Here is a 21,421-nt window from a genome sequence, read left to right on the forward strand (position 1 = left end):
TGTGATGTGTGTGTGTGTAGTATTGTGATGTATGTGTGTGTAGTAATGTGATGTATGTGTGTGTGTAGTAATGTGATGTATGTGTGTGTGTAGTAATGTGATGTGTGTGTAGTAATGTGATGTATGTGTGTAGTAATGTGATGTGTGTGTAGTAATGTGATGTATGTGTGTGTAGTAATGTGATGTATGTGTAGTAATGTGATGAATGTGTAGTAATGTGATGTATGTGTAGTATTGTGATGTATGTGTGTGTGTAGTAATGTGATGTACAGTATGTGAGTGCTAGAGGTCACTGCAGCCCCTGCCACATGTATAACTCATGTCAGTGCCGGGGGGGAGGGAGGGAGATCTATTACTGTGTAATTGTATGTGTGTGTGTGTGTGTAGTAATGTGATGTATGTGTGTGTAGTAATGTGATGTATGTGTGTGTAGTAATGTGATGTATGCGTGTAGTAATATGATGTATGTGTAGTAATGTGATGTATGCGTGTAGTAATGTGATGTATGTGTGTGTAGTAATGTGATGTATGTGTAGTAATGTGATGTATGTGTAGTAATGTGATGAATGTGTAGTAATGTGATGTATGTGTAGTGATGTGTGTGTAGTGATGTTATGTATGTGTGTGTAGTAATGTGATGTATGTGTAGTAATGTGATGTATGTGTGTGTAGTAATGTGATGTATGTGTAGTAATGTGATGTGTGTGTGTGTAGTAATGTGATGTGTGTGTGTAGTAATGTGATGTATGTGTAGTAATGTGATATGTGTGTGTGTAGTAATGTGATGTATGTGTGTGTAGTAATGTGATGTATGTGTGTGTAGTAATGTGTTGTATGTGTAGTAATGTGATGTATGTGTGTAGTAATGTGATGTATGTGTGTGTAGTAATGTGATGTATGTGTAGTAATGTGATGAATGTGTAGTAATGTGATGTATGTGTAGTAATGTGATGTACAGTATGTGTGGGTGTAGTAATGTGATGTATGTGTAGTAATGTGATGTGTGTGTGCAGTAATGTGATGTATGTGTGTGTGTAGTAATGTGATGTGTGTGTGTAGTAATGTGATCTATGTGTGTAGTAATGTGATGTATGTGTGTGTAGTAATGTGATGTATGTGTGTGTAGTAATGTGATGTGTGTGTAGTAATGTGATGTATAGTATGTGAGTGTTAGAGGTCACTGCAGCCCCTGCCACATGTATAACTCATGTCAGTGCCGGGGGGAGGGAGGGAGATCTATTACTGTGTAAATGTATGTGTGTGTGTGTGTGTGTAGTAATGTGATGTATGTGTAGTAATGTGATGTATGTGTGGGTGTAGTAATGTGATGTATGCGTGTGTAGTAATGTGATATATGCGTGTAGTAATGTGATGTATGCGTGTAGTAATGTGATGTATGTGTAGTGATGTGTATGTAGTGATGTGATGTATGTGTGTGTAGTAATGTGATGTATGTGTAGTAATGTGATGTACAGTATGTGTGGGTATAGTAATGTGATGTATGTGTAGTAATGTGATGTATGTGTGTGTGTAGTAATGTGATGTATGTGTGTAGTAATGTGATGTATGCGTGTGTAGTAATGTGATGTATGCGTGTGTGTAGTAATGTGATGTATGTGTAGTAATGTGATGTATGTGTGTAGTAATGTGACATATGTGTGTGTGTAGTAATGTGATGTATGTGTAGTAATGTGATGAATGTGTAGTAATGTGATGAATGTGTAGTAATGTGATGTATGTGTAGTAATGTGATGTATGTGTAGCAATGTGATGTGTGTGTGTGTAGTAATGTGATGTATGTGTGTGTGTAGTAATGTGATGTATGTGTAGTAATGTGATGTATGTGTAGTAATGTGATGTATGTGTGTAGTAATGTGATGTATGTGTGTGTGTAGTAATGTGATGTATGTGTAGTAATGTGATGTACAGTATGTGGGTGTAGTAATGTGATGTATGTGTGGGTGTAGTAATGTGATGTATGTGTAGTAATGTGATGTATGTGTGTAGTATTGTGATGTATGTGTGTGTGTAGTAATGTGATGTATGTGTAGTAATGTGATGTATGTGTGTGTGTAGTAATGTGATGTACAGTATGTGAGTGTTAGAGGTCACTGCAGCTCCTGCCACATGTATAACTCATGTCAGTGCCGTGGGGGAGGGAGGGAGATCTATTACTGTGTAATTGTATGTGTGTGTGAGTGTGTAGTAATGTGATGTATGTGTGGGTGTAGTAATGTGATGTATGTGTGTGTAGTAATGTGATGTATGTGTGTAGTAATGTGATGTATGCGTGTGTAGTAATGTGATGTATGCATGTAGTAATGTGATGTATGTGTAGTAATGTGATGTATGCGTGTAGTAATGTGATGTATGTGTAGTAATGTGATGTATGTATGTGTAGTAATGTGATGTGTGTGTGTGTAGTAATGTGATGTATGTGTAGTAATGTGATGTATGTGTAGTGATGTGATGTATGTGTGTGTAGTAATGTGATGTATGTGTAGTAATGTGATGTGTGTAGTAATGTGATGTATGTGTGTGTAGTAATGTGATGTATGTGTGTAGTAATGTGATGTATGCGTGTGTAGTAATGTGATGTATGCGTGTGTGTAGTAATGTGATGTATGTGTAGTAATGTGATGTATGTGTATGTGTAGTAATGTGATGTATGTGTAGTAATGTGATGAATGTGTAGTAATGTGATGTATGTGTAGTAATGTGATGTATGTGTAGTAATGTGATGTATGTATAGCAATGTGATGTGTGTGTGTGTAGTAATGTGATGTATGTGTGTGTGTAGTAATGTGATGTATGTGTGTGTAGTAATGTGATGTATGTGTGTGTAGTAATATGATGTGTGTGTAGTAATGTGATGTATGTGTGTGTAGTAATGTGATGTATGTGTGTGTAGTAATGTGATGTATGTGTAGTAATGTGATGTATGTGTGTAGTAATGTGATGTATGTGTTTGTGTAGTAATGTGATGTATGTGTAGTAATGTGATGTATGTGATGTATGTGTAGTAATGTGATGTACAGTATGTGTGGGTGTAGTAATGTGATGTATGTGTAGCAATGTGATGTGTGTGTGTAGTAATGTGATGTATGTGTGTGTAGTAATGTGATGTATGTGTGTAGCAATGTGAAGTATGTGTGTGTAGTAATGTGATGTATGTGTGTGTGTAGTAATGTGATGTATGTGTAGTAATGTGATGAATGTGTAGTAATTTGATGTATGTGTAGTAATGTGATGTATGTGTAGTGATGTGTGTGTTGTGATGTGATGTATGTGTGTGTGTAGTAATGTGATGTATGTGTAGTAATGTGATGTATGTGTGTGTAGTAATGTGATGTATGTGTGTAGTAATGTGATGTATGTGTAGTAATGTGATGTGTATGTGTGTAGTAATGTGATGTATGTGTGTGTAGTAATGTGATATATGTGTGTGTAGTAATGTGATGTATGTGTAGTAATGTGATGTATGTGTGTAGTAATGTGATGTATGTGTGTGTGTAGTAATGTGATGTATGTGTAGTACAGTATGTGTGTGTGTAGTAATGTGATGTATGTGTAGTAATGTGATGTACAGTATGTGTGGGTATAGTAATGTGATGTATGTGTGTGTGTAGTAATGTGATGTATGTGTGTAGTAATGTGATGTATGCGTGTGTAGTAATGTGATGTATGCGTGTGTGTAGTAATGTGATGTATGTGTAGTAATGTGATGTATGTGTGTAGTAATGTGACATATTTGTGTGTGTAGTAATGTGATGTATGTGTAGTAATGTGATGAATGTGTAGTAATGTGATGAATGTGTAGTAATGTGATGTATGTGTAGTAATGTGATGTATGTGTAGCAATGTGATGTGTGTGTGTGTAGTAATGTGATGTATGTGTGTGTGTAGTAATGTGATGTATGTGTAGTAATGTGATGTATGTGTGTAGTAATGTGATGTATGTGTGTGTGTAGTAATGTGATGTATGTGTAGTAATGTGATGTACAGTATGTGGGTGTAGTAATGTGATGTATGTGTAGTAATGTGATGTATGTGTAGTAATGTGATGTATGTGTGTAGTATTGTGATGTATGTGTGTGTGTAGTAATGTGATGTATGTGTAGTAATGTGATGTATGAGTGTGTGTAGTAATGTGATGTACAGTATGTGAGTGTTAGTGGTCACTGCAGCTCCTGCCACATGTATAACTCATGTCAGTGCCGTGGGGGAGGGAGGGAGATCTATTACTGTGTAATTGTATGTGTGTGTGAGTGTGTAGTAATGTGATGTATGTGTGGGTGTAGTAATGTGATGTATGTGTGTGTAGTAATGTGATGTATGTGTGTAGTAATGTGATGTATGCGTGTGTAGTAATGTGATGTATGCGTGTAGTAATGTGATGTATGTGTAGTAATGTGATGTATGCGTGTAGTAATGTGATGTATGTGTAGTAATGTGATGTATGTGTAGTAATGTGATGTATGTGTGTGTAGTAATGTGATGTGTGTGTGTGTAGTAATGTGATGTATGTGTAGTAATGTGATGTATGTGTAGTAATGTTATGTATGTGTAGTGATGTGATGTATGTGTGTGTAGTAATGTGATGTATGTGTAGTAATGTGATGTGTGTGTGTGTAGTAATGTGATGTATGTGTGTGTAGTAATGTGATGTATGTGTGTAGTAATGTGATGTATGCGTGTGTAGTAATGTGATGTATGCATGTGTGTAGTAATGTGATGTATGTGTAGTAATGTGATGTATGTGTGTAGTAATGTGATGTATGTGTGTGTAGTAATGTGATGTATGTGTAGTAATGTGATGAATGTGTAGTAATGTGATGTATGTGTAGTAATGTGATGTATGTGTAGTAATGTGATGTCTGTATAGCAATTAGGGGTGTGCACCGGCCACTTTTCGTGTTTTGTGTTTTGGTTTTGGATCTGGATCTTTCTTCGTGTTTTGGATCTGGATTGGTTTTGCCAAAACCACCCTTCCGTGTTTTGGGTTCTGGGTTTTGTGTTTTGGATCTGTATTTTTTTGAAAAAAAGCATAAAAACAGCTAAAATCACAGAATTTGTAGGTTTTTCTGCTCCTATGCTATTATTAACCTCAATAACCTTAATTTCCACTCATTTCCAGTCTATTCTGAACACCTCACACCTCACAATAGTGTTTTTATGTCCAAAAGGTTGCACCGAGGTAGCTGGATGACTATGCTAAGCGACACGAGTGGGCGGCACAAACACGTGACCCATCTAGGAGTGACACTGCAGTGGCAGACAGGATGGCAGTTAGAAAAACTAGGCCCCAAACTGTACATAATGCAAAGAAAAAAAGAGGTGCAAGATGGAATTGTCCTTGGGCCCTCCCACCCACCCTTATGTTGTATAAACAGGACATGCACACTTTAACAAATCAATCATTTCAGCGCCAGGGTCTGCCACACAACTGTGGCTGAAATGATTGGTTCGTTTGGGCCCCCACAAAACAAGCTGACAATTAATGTGTCCCTGCACAAACTGGCTCTACGGAGGCAAGATGTCATCCTCATCCTCCTCATCCACCGATTCCTCACCCTCTTCAGTGTGTACATCCTCATCCTCACAAAGTATTAACTCGTCCCCACTTGAATCCACCACCACAGGTCCCTCTGTACGTTCTGGAGGCTGGTCTCCCTGGAAGAGCTGATAATTCATTTTGATGAACATCATCTTCTCCACATTCTGTGGAAGCAACCTCCTACGCCTTTCGCTGACAAGGTTCCCGGCTGCACTAAACACTCTTTCGGAGTACACACTGGAGGGGGGGCAACTCAGGTAAAATAGAGCCAGTTTGTACAGGGGCCTCCAAATTGCCTCTTTTTCCTGCCAGTACAGGTATGGACTGTCTGACATGCCTACTTGGATGCTGTCACCGATGTAATCCTCCACCATTCTGTCAATGGTGACAGTATCATATGCAGTGACAGTAGACATGTCAGAAATTGTTGCCAGGTCCTTCAGTCCGGACCAGATGTCCAAACTTGGTCCTGCCTGCCCTGCATCACCGCCAGCGGGTTGCTTAGGATACCTAAGTTTTTTCCTGGCAGCCCCAGTTGCGGGAGAAAATGAAGAAGGAGCCGTTGACGTGTCACGTTCCGCTTCAGCTGACAGTGTGTTCACCAGCAGGTCTTTGCACCTCTGCAGGCTTGTGTCGGCCGGAAAGAGAGACACCACATAGGCTTTAAACCTAGGATCGAGCACGGTGGCCAAAATGTAGTGGTCTGATTTCAACAGATTGACCACCCTGGAATCCTGGCAAAGCGAATGAAGGGCTTCATCCACAAGTCCCACATGCCGAGCGGAATCGCTCCGTCTTAGCTCCTCCTTCACTTTCTCCAGCTGCTTCTGCAAAAGCCTGATGAGGGGAATGACCTGACTCAAGCTGGCAGTGTCTGAACTGACTTCACGTGTGGCAAGTTCGAAGGGCTGAAGAACCTTGCACAACACGGAAATCATTCTCCACTGCGCTTGAGTCAGGTGCATACCCCCTCCTTTGCCTATGTCATAGGTGGATGTATAGGCTTGTATGGCCTTTTGCTGCTCCTCCATCCTCTGAAGCATATAGAGGGTTGAGTTCCACCGCGTCACAACCTCTTGCTTCAGGTGATGGCGGGGCAGGTTCAAGAGTGTTTGCTGGCGCTCCAGTCTTCGGCACGCAGTCGCTGAATGGCGAAAGTGGCCAGAAATTTTTCGGGCCACCCAAAGCGTCTCCTGCACGCCCCTGTCGCTTTTCAGAAAATTCTGCACCACCAAGTTTATTGTGTGAGCAAAACATGGGACGTGCTGGAATTTGCCCAGATGTAATGCCCGCACAATATTGGTGGCGTTGTCAGATATCACAAATCCCCAGGAGAGTCTAAGTGGGGTAAGCCACTGGGCGATGATTTCCCTCAGTTTCTCTAAGAGGTTGTCGGCGGTGTGCCTCTTACTGAAACCGGTGATACACAGCGTAGCCTGCCTTGTAACGAGCTGGCGTTTCTGAGATGCTGCTACTGGTGACGCTGCTGCTGTTGCTGCGTAAGGTGATACATCTACCCAGTGGGCTGTCACAGTCATATAGTCCTTAGTCTGCCCTGTTCCACTTGTCCACATGTCCGTGGTTAAGTGGACATTGTGTACAACGGCATTTTTCAGGACACTGAGGACACTTTTTCTGACGTTTCTGTACAGTCTCGGTATCACCTGCCTAGTGAAGTGGAATCTAGACGGGATTTGGAACCGGGGACACACTACCTCCATCAATTGTCTAAATCCCACTGCACTAATGGCGGATACCGGACGCACGTCTAACACCAACATAGCAGTCAAGGCCTCAGTTATACGTTTTGCTTCAGGATGACTGCTGTCGTACTTCATCCTCCTCGCTAAGGACTGTTGGAGGGTCAATTGTTTAGTAAAAGTAGTGGTGTTCCTACTTCCTCTCTGGGATGATGAACGACTCCCAGCAGCAGCAGCAACAGCAGCAGCGGCAGCAGTAGGCGTAGCAATGCAGGATCCTCCGGAGGAATCCCGGATAGGAGAGTCAGTCATGCCAGTGATATGGCCTGCAGGACTACTTCCGATCCTGACTAAGGAGGAAATTGACGAGGAGGGAGTTGACGGTGTGGTTTGCAGGCGCTTGGATACAACAGGACAACGGGATTTAGGTGTCCCTGGACTGCTTACGGTCTGAGCCAAAGTTTCTGAACTTGACAGTAACTTTTTATGAACGCGCTGCAGGTGCCGTATAAGGGAGGATGTTCCTAGGTGGTTGACGTCCCTACCCCTACTTATTTCACCTTTACATATGGTACATATGGCAAGACAGTTGTTGTCCGGATTTGGATAGAAATATTGCCAGACCAAAGAGGTGGAATGTTTGGTCTTCTGCCCAGGCATGACCGTGATGGGCTTTTTCATCCCACGGACAACAACTGTCTCCCCCGGAGCCTGATTTAAACAAACCACATCACCATCAGAATCCTCCTCGCCAACTTCCTCCTCAGCGCCAGCTACACCAGTATCCTCATCCTGTTGTACTTCAACAGTGACATCTTCAATTTGCATATCAGCAAGTGGACTGTGGGTGCTCCTTTCAGCACTTGCAGGGGGCGTGCAAATGGTGGAAAGAGCCACCTCTTCCCGTCCAGTGCTGGGAAGGTCAGGCATCGCAACCACCACCACACTTGGACTCTCCTTGGGGATTTGTGATATCTTCTTAGAAAGCACAGTTCTTCGCTGTGCTTTTGCCAGCTTAACTCTTTTGATTTTTTTAGTGGGAGGAGTGCTTCCATCGTCATGTGAAGCTGAACCACTAGTCATGAACATACTAGGGATCGACCTTAGCCGTTCCTTGCCACTCCGTGTCGTAAATGGCATATTGGCAAGTTTACGTTTCTCTTCAGCTGATTTAAATGTCTTTTTCAAGGTCATTTTCCTGAACTTTGCCATTTGGGATTGTATGTGCCCTCTACTATGACATTGGGCATCGGCCTTGGCAGACGACGTTGATGGCATGTTATCGTCTATGTCATGACTAGTGGCAGCAGCTTCAGCACTAGGAGGAAGTGGTTCTTGATCTTTCTCTATTTTATTTTTATCGGAGAAAGTTTGGTCCTCCATTTATGTTATATCGATTTGATATATACGTGCGGCTAAACACAGAAAATAATTTTTTTTTTGGTTTGGACTGGAGTGTACTTTGTGGGTTACAGCACCCTTTAACGGTCAAGCCAGCCGGCCCTTTACTTATGACACAGGCGCACGCTTGGCACTACTTTGTTGATGCACGTGCGGCTACTGCGCACACAATTCACAAACACAGAAAATAATTTTTTTTTGGTTTGGACTGGAGTGTACTTTCGGGGGTTACAGCACCCTTTAACGGTCAAGCCAGCCGGCCCTTTACTTATGACACAGGCGCACTCTTGGCACTACTTTGTTGATGCACGTGCGGCTACTGCGCACACAATTCACAAACACAGAAAATAATTTTTTTTTAGGTTTGGACTGGAGTGTACTTTCGGGGGTTACAGCACCCTTAACGGTCAAGCCAGCCGGCCCTTTACTTATGACACAGGCGCACGCTTGGCACTACTTTGTTGATGCACGTGCGGCTACTGCGCACACAATTCACAAACACAGAAAATAATTTTTTTTTGGTTTGGACTGGAGTGTACTTTCGGAGGTTACAGCACCCTTTAACGGTCAAGCCAGCCGGCCCTTTACTTATGACACAGGCGCACGCTTGGCACTACTTTGTTGATGCACGTGCGGCTACTGCGCACACAATTCACAAACACAGAAAATAATTTTTTTTTAGGTTTGGACTGGAGTGTACTTTCGGGGGTTACAGCACCCTTAACGGTCAAGCCAGCCGGCCCTTTACTTATGACACAGGCGCACGCTTGGCACTACTTTGTTGATGCACGTGCGGCTACTGCGCACACAATTCACAAACACAGAAAATAATTTTTTTTTTGGTTTGGACTGGAGTGTACTTTCGGGGGTTACAGCACCCTTAACGGTCAAGCCAGCCGGCCCTTTACTTATGACACAGGCGCACGCTTGGCACTACTTTGTTGATGCACGTGCGGCTACTGCGCACACAATTCACAAACACAGAAAATAATTTTTTTTTAGGTTTGGACTGGAGTGTACTTTCAGGGGTTACAGCACCCTTAACGGTCAAGCCAGCCGGCCCTTTACTTATGACACAGGCGCACGCTTGGCACTACTTTGTTGATGCACGTGCGGCTACTGCGCACACAATTCACAAACACAGAAAATAATTTTTTTTTGGTTTGGACTGGAGTGTACTTTCGGGGGTTACAGCACCCTTTAACGGTCAAGCCAGCTGGCCCTTTACTTATGACACAGGCGCACGCTTGGCACTACTTTGTTGATGCACATGCGGCTACTGCGCACACAATTCACAAACACAGAAAATAATTTTTTTTTAGGTTTGGACTGGAGTGTACTTTCGGGGGTTACAGCACCCTTAACGGTCAAGCCAGCCGGCCCTTTACTTATGACACAGGCGCACGCTTGGCACTACTTTGTTGATGCACGTGCGGCTACTGCGCACACAATTTACAAACACAGAAAATAATTTTTTTTTTGGTTTGGACTGGAGTGTACTTTCGGGGGTTACAGCACCCTTAACGGTCAAGCCAGCCGGCCCTTTACTTATGACACAGGCGCACGCTTGGCACTACTTTGTTGATGCACGTGCGGCTACTGCGCACACAATTCACAAACACAGAAAATAATTTTTTTTTGGGTTTGGACTGGAGTGTACTTTGGGGGTTACAGCACCCTTTAACGGTCAAGCCAGCCGGCCCTTTACTTATGACACAGGCGCACGTTTGGCACTACTTTGTTGATGCACGTGCGGCTACTGCGCACACAATTCACAAACACAGAAAATAATTTTTTTTTTGGTTTGGACTGGAGTGTACTTTCGGGGGTTACAGCACCCTTAACGGTCAAGCCAGCCGGCCCTTTACTTATGACACAGGCGCACGTTTGGCACTACTTTGTTGATGCACGTGCGGCTACTGCGCACACAATTCACAAACACAGAAAATAATTTTTTTTTTGGTTTGGACTGGAGTGTACTTTCGGGGGTTACAGCACCCTTAACGATCAAGCCAGCCGGCCCTTTACTTATGACACAGGCGCACGCTTGGCACTACTTTGTTGATGCACGTGCGGCTACTGCGCACACAATTCACAAACACAGAAAATAATTTTTTTTTGGTTTGGACTGGAGTGTACTTTCGGGGGTTACAGCACCCTTTAACGGTCAAGCCAGCCGGCCCTTTACTTATGACACAGGCGCACGCTTGGCACTACTTTGTTGATGCACGTGCGGCTACTGCGCACACAATTCACAAACACAGAAAATATATTATTTTTTTAGCACTTGGGGGGAGCACCCCTGATGGACAGAGCACCCCCTGGACAACACTACAGCACCCCTTTAGGACTGGGACACTGCACAGGACTTTGGAGTGGACACAGCCCCTATGGAGAACTGACTGCACAACACAGTCCAGCCAGCCCCTATGGACTTTGAAGTAGTGGACACAGCCCCTATTAACAACAGCAGCACAGCACAACACAGCCAGCCCCTATGGACTTTGAAGTAGTGGACAACAGCAGCACTACACTACACTACACTACACAGCACTAACTCCCACCCTCCCTCTTCACTGTCCACAGCCGAGTGAGAAAATGGCGCCGACGCGGGTACCTTATATAGGATCCAAAACCCGCGAGACTCGGAAGGCGGGATGATGACGTTTTGCCTCGATGTCAGATCCGAGTCAGGCGGGAAAAGTCGAGCCTGACTCGGATCGGACTCGGATCGGGGGGGCTCGGGGGGGTTCGGATTTCAGAAATCCGAACCCGCTCACCCCTAATAGCAATGTGATGTGTGTGTGTAGTAATGTGATGTATGTGTGTGTGTAGTAATGTGATGTATGTGTGTGTAGTAATGTGATGTATGTGTGTGTAGTAATGTGATGTATGTAGTAATGTGATGTGTGTGTAGTAATGTGATGTATGTGTGTGTGTAGTAATGTGATGTATGTGTGTGTAGTAATGTGATGTATGTGTGTGTAGTAATGTGATGTATGTGTAGTAATGTGATGTATGTGTGTGTAGTAATGTGATGTATGTGTGTAGTAATGTGATGTATGTGTAGTAATGTGATGTATGTGTAGTAATGTGATGTATGTGATGTATGTGTAGTAATGTGATGTACAGTATGTGTGGGTGTAGTAATGTGATGTATGTGTAGCAATGTGATGTGTGTGTGTGTGTAGTAATGTGATGTATGTGTGTGTGTAGTAATGTGATGTATGTGTGTGTAGTAATGTGATGTATGTGTGTGTAGTAATGTGATGTATGTGTAGTAATGTGATGTGTGTGTAGTAATGTGATGAATGTGTAGTAATGTGATGTATGTGTGTGTAGTAATGTGATGTATGTGTGTGTGTAGTAATGTGATGTATGTGTGTGTAGTAATGTGATGTATGTGTAGTAATGTGATGGTTGTGTAGTAATGTGATGTGTGTGTGTAGTAATGTCATGTATGTGTGTGTAGTAATGTGATGTATGTGTAGTAATGTGATGTATGTGTGTGTGTAGTAATGTGATGTATGTGTAGTAATGTGATGTATGTGTGTGTGTAGTAATGTGATGTATGTGTGTGTAGTAATGTGATGTATGTGTAGTAATGTGATGGGTGTGTGTAGTAATGTGATGTATGTGTGTGTGTAGTAATGTGATGTATGTGTGTGTAGTAATGTGATGTATGTTTGTGTAGTAATGTGATGTATGTGTAGTAATGTGATGCATGTGTGTGTAGTAATGTGATGTATGTGTGTGTAGTAATGGGTTGTATGTGTAGTAATGTGATGTATGTGTGTAGTAATGTGATGTATGTGTGTGTAGTAATGTGATGTATGTGTGTAGCAATGTGATGTATGCGTGTAGTAATGTGATGTATGTGTGTAGTAATGTGATGTATGCGTGTAGTAATGTGATGTATGTGTGTGTGTACTAATGTGATGTATGTGTGTGTGTAGTAATGTGATGTAATTGTGTGTGTGTGTGTGTAGGTGAAATCTTCATATGATGTGTGTGAGACACTGTGTGTGTGTGTGTATATGAATCTATGTGTATGAATGATGTGTGTGTGTGTGTGAATCTATTCATATAAATGAATGTGTGCGTCTGGGGGGGAATCTATTAATGTCTATTAGCAGTGATCAGCGTGTGGTGTGTGTAGCAGTGATCAGCGTGTGGTGTGTGTAGCAGCGTGTGGTGTGTGTAGCAGTGATCAGCGTGTGGTGTGTGTAGCAGCGTGTGGTGTGTGTAGCAGTGATCAGCGTGTGGTGTGTGTAGCAGTGATCAGCGTGTGGTGTGTGTAGCAGTGATCAGCGTGTGGTGTGTGTAGCAGCGTTTGGTGTGTGTAGCAGTGATCAGCGTGTGGTGTGTGTAGCAGTGATCAGTGTGTGGTGTGTGTAGCAGTGATCAGCGTGTGGTGTGTGTATCAGTGATCAGCGTGTGGTGTGTGTAGCAGAGATCAGCGTGTGGTGTGTGTAGCAGTGATCAGCGTGTGGTGTGTGTAGCAGTGATCAGCGTGCGGTGTGTGTAGCAGTGATCAGCGTGTGGTCTGTGTGTAGCAGTGATCAGCGTGTGGTGTGTGTAGCAGAGATCAGCGTGTGATGTGTGTAGCAGTGATCAGCGTGTGGTGTGTGTAGCAGAGATCAGCGTGTGATGTGTGTAGCAGTGATCAGCGTGTGATGTGTGTAGCAGTGATCAGCGTGTGGTGTGTGTAGCAGTGATCAGCGTGTGATGTGTGTAGCAGTGATCAGCGTGTGGTCTGTGTAGCAGTGATCAGCGTGTGGTGTGTGTAGCAGTGATCAGCGTGTGGTCTGTGTAGCAGTGATCAGCGTGTGATGTGTGTAGCAGCGTGTGATGTGTGTAGCAGATATCAGCGTGTGGTGTGTGTAGCAGTGATCAGCGTGTGGTGTGTGTAGCAGTGATCAGCGTGTGGTCTGTGTAGCAGTGATCAGCGTGTGGTGTGTGTAGCAGAGATCAGCGTGTGATGTGTGTAGCAGTGATCAGCGTGTGGTGTGTGTAGCAGTGATCAGCGTGTGGTGTGTGTAGCAGCGTGTGGTGTGCGTAGCAGAGATCAGCGTGTGGTGTGTGTAGCAGTGATCAGCGTGTGGTGTGTGTAGCAGTGATCAGCGTGTGGTCTGTGTAGCAGTGATCAGCGTGTGGTGTGTGTAGCAGCGTGTGGTGTGTGTAGCAGACATCAGCGTGTGATGTGTGTAGCAGTGATCAGCGTGTGGTCTGTGTAGCAGTGATCAGCGTGTGGTGTGTGTAGCAGCGTGTGGTGTGCGTAGCAGAGATCAGCGTGTGGTGTGTGTAGCAGTGATCAGCGTGTGGTGTGTGTAGCAGTGATCAGCGTGTGGTCTGTGTAGCAGTGATCAGCGTGTGGTGTGTGTAGCAGCGTGTGGTGTGCGTAGCAGAGATCAGCGTGTGGTGTGTGTAGCAGTGATCAGCGTGTGGTGTGTGTAGTAGTGATCAGCGTGTGGTGTGTGTAGCAGTGATCAGCGTGTGGTGTGTGTAGCAGAGCTCAGCGTGTGGTGTGTGTAGCAGTGATCAGCGTGTGGTCTGTGTAGCAGTGATCAGCGTGTGGTGTGTGTAGCAGTGATCAGTGTGATGTCTGTAGCAGTGATCAGCGTGTGGTGTGTGTAGCAGTGATCAGCGTGTGGTGTGTGTAGCAGTGATCAGCGTGTGGTCTGTGTAGCAGTGATCAGCGTGTGGTGTGTGTAGCAGTGATCAGCGTGTGGTGTGTGTAGCAGTGATCAGCGTGTGGTGTGTGTAGCAGTGATCACGTGTGGTCTGTGTAGCAGTGTATCAGCGTGTGGTGTGTGTAGCAGTGATCAGCGTGTGGTGTGTGTAGCAGTGTATCAGCGTGTGGTCTGTGTAGCAGTGATCAGCGTGTGGTGTGTGTAGCAGTGTATCAGCGTGTGGTGTGTGTAGCAGTGATCAGCGTGTGGTGTGTGTAGCAGTGATCAGCGTGTGGTGTGTGTGTAGCAGTGATCAGCGTGTGGTGTGTGCGGTGTGTAGCAGTGATCAGCGTGTGATGTGTATAGCAGTGATCAGCGTGTGGTGTGTGTAGCAGAGATCAGCGTGTGGTGTGTGTAGCAGCGTGTGGTGTGTGTAGCAGTGATCAGCGTGTGGTGTGTGTAGCAGAGATCAGCGTGTGGTGTGTGTAGCAGAGATCAGCGTGTGGTGTGTGTAGCAGTGATCAGCGTGTGGTGTGTGTAGCAGTGTATCAGCGTGTGGTCTGTGTAGCAGTGATCAGCGTGTGGTGTGTGTAGCAGTGTATCAGCGTGTGGTGTGTGTAGCAGTGATCAGCGTGTGGTGTGTGTAGCAGTGATCAGCGTGTGGTGTGTGTGTAGCAGTGATCAGCGTGTGGTGTGTGCGGTGTGTAGCAGTGATCAGCGTGTGATGCGTATAGCAGTGATCAGCGTGTGGTGTGTGTAGCAGAGATCAGCGTGTGGTGTGTATAGCAGTGATCAGCGTGTGGTGTGTGTAGCAGAGATCAGCGTGTGGTGTGTGTAATAGAGATCAGCGTGTGGTGTGTGTAGCAGAGATCAGCGTGTGGTGTGTGTAGCAGTGATCAGCGTGTGGTGTGTGTAGCAGCGTGTGGTGTGTGTAGCAGTGATCAGCGTGTGGTGTGTGTAGCAGTGATCAGCGTGTGGTGTGTGTAGCAGCGTTTGGTGTGTGTAGCAGTGATCAGCGTGTGGTGTGTGTAGCAGTGATCAGTGTGTGGTGTGTGTAGCAGAGATCAGCGTGCGGTCTGTGTAGCAGTGATCAGCGTGCGGTGTGTGTAGCAGTGATCAGCGTGTGGTGTGTGTAGCAGTGATCAGCGTGTGGTGTGTGTAGCAGTGATCAGCGTCTGGTGTGTGTAGCAGTGATCAGCGTCTGGTATGTGTAGCAGTGATCAGCGTGTGGTGTGTGTAGCAGTGATCAGCGTGTGGTGTGTGTAGCAGTGATCAGCGTGTGGTGTGTGTAGCAGCGTGTGGTGTGTGTAGCAGTGATCAGCGTCTGGTGTGTGTAGCAGTGATCAGCGTGTGGTGTGTGTAGCAGAGATCAGCGTGTGGTGTGTGTAGCAGTGATCAGCGTGTGGTGTGCGTAGCAGAGATCAGCGTGTGGTGTGTGTAGCAGTGATCAGCGTGTGGTGTGTGTAGCAGTGATCAGCGTGTGGTCTGTGTAGCAGTGATCAGCGTGTGGTGTGTGTAGCAGCGTGTGGTGTGCGTAGCAGAGATCAGCGTGTGGTGTGTGTAGCAGTGATCAGCGTGTGGTGTGTGTAGTAGTGATCAGCGTGTGGTGTGTGTAGCAGTGATCAGCGTGTGGTGTGTGTAGCAGAGCTCAGCGTGTGGTGTGTGTAGCAGTGATCAGCGTGTGGTCTGTGTAGCAGTGATCAGCGTGTGGTGTGTGTAGCAGTGATCAGTGTGATGTCTGTAGCAGTGATCAGCGTGTGGTGTGTGTAGCAGTGATCAGCGTGTGGTGTGTGTAGCAGTGATCAGCGTGTGGTCTGTGTAGCAGTGATCAGCGTGTGGTGTGTGTAGCAGTGATCAGCGTGTGGTGTGTGTAGCAGTGATCAGCGTGTGGTGTGTGTAGCAGTGATCACGTGTGGTCTGTGTAGCAGTGTATCAGCGTGTGGTGTGTGTAGCAGTGATCAGCGTGTGGTGTGTGTAGCAGTGTATCAGCGTGTGGTCTGTGTAGCAGTGATCAGCGTGTGGTGTGTGTAGCAGTGTATCAGCGTGTGGTGTGTGTAGCAGTGATCAGCGTGTGGTGTGTGTAGCAGTGATCAGCGTGTGGTGTGTGTGTAGCAGTGATCAGCGTGTGGTGTGTGCGGTGTGTAGCAGTGATCAGCGTGTGATGTGTATAGCAGTGATCAGCGTGTGGTGTGTGTAGCAGAGATCAGCGTGTGGTGTGTGTAGCAGCGTGTGGTGTGTGTAGCAGTGATCAGCGTGTGGTGTGTGTAGCAGAGATCAGCGTGTGGTGTGTGTAGCAGAGATCAGCGTGTGGTGTGTGTAGCAGTGATCAGCGTGTGGTGTGTGTAGCAGTGTATCAGCGTGTGGTCTGTGTAGCAGTGATCAGCGTGTGGTGTGTGTAGCAGTGTATCAGCGTGTGGTGTGTGTAGCAGTGATCAGCGTGTGGTGTGTGTAGCAGTGATCAGCGTGTGGTGTGTGTGTAGCAGTGATCAGCGTGTGGTGTGTGCGGTGTGTAGCAGTGATCAGCGTGTGATGCGTATAGCAGTGATCAGCGTGTGGTGTGTGTAGCAGAGATCAGCGTGTGGTGTGTATAGCAGTGATCAGCGTGTGGTGTGTGTAGCAGAGATCAGCGTGTGGTGTGTGTAATAGAGATCAGCGTGTGGTGTGTGTAGCAGAGATCAGCGTGTGGTGTGTGTAGCAGTGATCAGCGTGTGGTGTGTGTAGCAGCGTGTGGTGTGTGTAGCAGTGATCAGCGTGTGGTGTGTGTAGCAGTGATCAGCGTGTGGTGTGTGTAGCAGCGTTTGGTGTGTGTAGCAGTGATCAGCGTGTGGTGTGTGTAGCAGTGATCAGTGTGTGGTGTGTGTAGCAGAGATCAGCGTGCGGTCTGTGTAGCAGTGATCAGCGTGCGGTGTGTGTAGCAGTGATCAGCGTGTGGTGTGTGTAGCAGTGATCAGCGTGTGGTGTGTGTAGCAGTGATCAGCGTCTGGTGTGTGTAGCAGTGATCAGCGTCTGGTATGTGTAGCAGTGATCAGCGTGTGGTGTGTGTAGCAGTGATCAGCGTGTGGTGTGTGTAGCAGTGATCAGCGTGTGGTGTGTGTAGCAGCGTGTGGTGTGTGTAGCAGTGATCAGCGTCTGGTGTGTGTAGCAGTGATCAGCGTGTGGTGTGTGTAGCAGAGATCAGCGTGTGGTGTGTGTAGCAGTGATCAGCGTGTGGTGTGTGTAGCAGAGATCAGCGTGTGGTGTGTGTAGCAGAGATCAGCGTGTGGTGTGTGTAGCAGTGATCAGCGTGTGGTGTGTGTAGCAGTGATCAGCGTGTGGTGTGTGTAGCAGTGATCAGCGTGTGGTGTGTGTAGCAGTGATCAACGTGTGGTGTGTGTAGCAGTGATCAGCGTGTGGTGTGTAGCAGTGATCAACGTGTAATGTGTGTAGCAGTGGTCAGCGTGTGCTGTGTGTTGCAGTGATCAGCGTGTGGTGTGTGTGTAGCAGTGATCAGCGTGTGGTGTGTGTAGCAGTGATCAGCGTGTGGTGTGTGTAGCAGTGATCAGCGTGTGGTGTGTGTAGCAGTGATCAGCGTGTGGTCTGTGTAGCAGTGATCAACGTGTAATGTGTGTAGCAGTGATCAGCGTGTGGTGTGTGTGTGTAGCAGTGATCAGCGTGTGGTCTGTGTAGCAGTGATCAGCGTGTGGTGTGTGTTGCAGTGATCAGCGTGTGGTGTGTGTGTAGCAGTGATCAGCGTGTGGTGTGTGTAGCAGTGATCAGCGTGTGGTCTGTGTAGCAGTGATCAGCGTGTGGTGTGTGTAGCAGTGATCAGCGTGTGGTCTGTGTAGCAGTGATCAGCGTGTGGTCTGTAGCAGTGATCAGTGTGTGGTCTGTGTAGCAGTGATCAGTGTGTGGTGTGTGTAGCAGCGTGTGGTGTGTGTAGCAGAGATCAGCGTGTGATGTGTGTAGCAGTGATCAGCGTGTGGTCTGTGTAGCAGTGATCAGCGTGTGGTCTGTGTAGCAGTGATCAGCGTGTGGTCTGTGTAGCAGTGATCAGTGTTTGTTCTGTGTAGCAGTGATCAGTGTGTGGTGTGTGTAGCAGAGATCAGCGTGTGGTGTGTGTAGCAGAGATCAGCGTGTGGTGTGTGTAGCAGTGATCAGCGTGTGGTGTGTGTAGCAGTGATCAGCGTGCGGTGTGTGTAGCAGTGATCAGCGTGTGGTCTGTGTGTAGCAGTGATCAGCGTGTGGTGTGTGTAGCAGAGATCAGCGTGTGATGTGTGTAGCAGTGATCAGCGTGTGGTGTGTGTAGCAGAGATCAGCGTGTGATGTGTGTAGCAGTGATCAGCGTGTGGTCTGTGTAGCAGTGATCAGCGTGTGGTGTGTGTAGCAGTGATCAGCGTGTGGTTTGTGTAGCAGTGATCAGCGTGTGGTGTGTGTAGCAGCGTGTGGTGTGTGTAGCAGATATCAGCGTGTGGTGTGTGTGTAGCAGTGATCAGCGTGTGGTGTGTGTAGCAGTGATCAGCGTGTGGTGTGTGTAGCAGTGATCAGCGTGTGGTGTGTGTAGCAGTGATCAGCGTGTGGTGTGTGTAGCAGCGTGTGGTGTGTGTAGCAGTGATCAGCGTCTGGTGTGTGTAGCAGTGATCAGCGTGTGGTGTGTGTAGCAGAGATCAGCGTGTGGTGTGTGTAGCAGTGATCAGCGTGTGGTGTGTGTAGCAGAGATCAGCGTGTGGTGTGTGTAGCAGAGATCAGCGTGTGGTGTGTGTAGCAGTGATCAGCGTGTGGTGTGTGTAGCAGTGATCAGCGTGTGGTGTGTGTAGCAGTGATCAACGTGTGGTGTGTGTAGCAGTGATCAGCGTGTGGTGTGTAGCAGTGATCAGCGTGTGCTGTGTGTTGCAGTGATCAGCGTGTGGTGTGTGTGTAGCAGTGATCAGCGTGTGGTGTGTGTAGCAGTGATCAGCGTGTGGTCTGTGTAGCAGTGATCAGCGTGTGGTGTGTGTAGCAGTGATCAGCGTGTGGTCTGTGTAGCAGTGATCAACGTGTAATGTGTGTAGCAGTGATCAGCGTGTGCTGTGTGTTGCAGTGATCAGCGTGTGGTGTGTGTGTAGCAGTGATCAGCGTGTGGTGTGTGTAGCAGTGATCAGCGTGTGGTCTGTGTAGCAGTGATCAGCGTGTGGTGTGTGTAGCAGTGATCAGCGTGTGGTCTGTGTAGCAGTGATCAGCGTGTGGTCTGTGTAGCAGTGATCAGCGTGTGGTGTGTGTAGCAGCGTGTGGTGTGTGTAGCAGTGATCAGCGTGTGGTGTGTGTAGCAGAGATCAGCGTGTGATGTGTGTAGCAGTGATCAGCGTGTGGTCTGTGTAGCAGTGATCAGCGTGTGGTGTGTGTAGCAGTGATCAGCGTGTGGTGTGTGTAGCAGTGATCAGCGTGTGGTCTGTGTAGCAGTGATCAGCGTGTGGTGTGTGTAGCAGTGATCAGTGTGTGGTCTGTGTAGCAGTGATCAGTGTGTGGTGTGTGTAGCAGTGATCAGCGTGTGGTGTGTGTATCAGTGATCAGCGTGTGGTGTGTGTAGCAGAGATCAGCGTGTGGTGTGTGTAGCAGTGATCAGCGTGTGGTGTGTGTAGCAGTGATCAGCGTGCGGTGTGTGTAGCAGTGATCAGCGTGTGGTCTGTGTGTAGCAGTGATCAGCGTGTGGTGTGTGTAGCAGAGATCAGCGTGTGATGTGTGTAGCAGTGATCAGCGTGTGGTGTGTGTAGCAGAGATCAGCGTGTGATGTGTGTAGCAGTGATCAGCGTGTGGTCTGTGTAGCAGTGATCAGCGTGTGGTGTGTGTAGCAGTGATCAGCGTGTGGTCTGTGTAGCAGCGTGTGGTGTGTGTAGCAGATATCAGCGTGTGGTGTGTGTAGCAGTGATCAGCGTGTGGTGTGTGTAGCAGCGTGTGGTGTGTGTAGCAGATATCAGCGTGTGGTGTGTGTAGCAGTGATCAGCGTGTGGTGTGTGTAGCAGTGATCAGCGTGTGGTCTGTGTAGCAGTGATCAGCGTGTGGTGTGTGTAGCAGAGATCAGCGTGTGATGTGTGTAGCAGTGATCAGCGTGTGGTGTGTGTAGCAGTGATCAGCGTGTGGTGTGTGTAGCAGCGTGTGGTGTGCGTAGCAGAGATCAGCGTGTGGTGTGTGTAGCAGTGATCAGCGTGTGGTGTGTGTAGCAGTGATCAGCGTGTGGTCTGTGTAGCAGTGATCAGCGTGTGGTGTGTGTAGCAGCGTGTGGTGTGTGTAGCAGACATCAGCGTGTGATGTGTGTAGCAGTGATCAGCGTGTGGTCTGTGTAGCAGTGATCAGCGTGTGGTGTGTGTATCAGCGTGTGGTGTGTGTAGCAGAGCTCAGCGTGTGGTGTGTGTAGCAGTGATCAGCGTGTGGTCTGTGTAGCAGTGATCAGCGTGTGGTGTGTGTAGCAGTGATCAGCGTGTGGTCTGTGTAGCAGTGATCAGTGTGATGTCTGTAGCAGTGATCAGCGTGTGGTGTGTGTAGCAGTGATCAGCGTGCGGTGTGTGTAGCAGTGATCAGCGTGTGGTGTGTGTAGCAGTGATCAGCGTGTGGTGTGTGTAGCAGTGATCACGTGTGGTCTGTGTAGCAGTGTATCAGCGTGTGGTGTGTGTAGCAGTGATCAGCGTGTGGTGTGTGTAGCAGTGTATCAGCGTGTGGTCTGTGTAGCAGTGATCAGCGTGTGGTGTGTGTAGCAGTGTATCAGCGTGTGGTGTGTGTAGCAGTGATCAGCGTGTGGTGTGTGTAGCAGTGATCAGCGTGTGGTGTGTGTGTAGCAGTGATCAGCGTGTGGTGTGTGCGGTGTGTAGCAGTGATCAGCGTGTGATGTGTATAGCAGTGATCAGCGTGTGGTGTGTGTAGCAGAGATCAGCGTGTGGTGTGTGTAGCAGCGTGTGGTGTGTGTAGCAGTGATCAGCGTGTGGTGTGTGTAGCAGAGATCAGCGTGTGGTGTGTGTAGCAGAGATCAGCGTGTGGTGTGTGTAGCAGTGATCAGCGTGTGGTGTGTGTAGCAGTGTATCAGCGTGTGGTCTGTGTAGCAGTGATCAGCGTGTGGTGTGTGTAGCAGTATATCAGCGTGTGGT

Source organism: Taudactylus pleione, unplaced genomic scaffold (genome assembly GCF_031769625.1).
Source record: "Taudactylus pleione unplaced genomic scaffold, aTauple2 ptg000304l, whole genome shotgun sequence".
NCBI classification, from domain to species: Eukaryota; Metazoa; Chordata; class Amphibia; order Anura; family Myobatrachidae; genus Taudactylus; species Taudactylus pleione.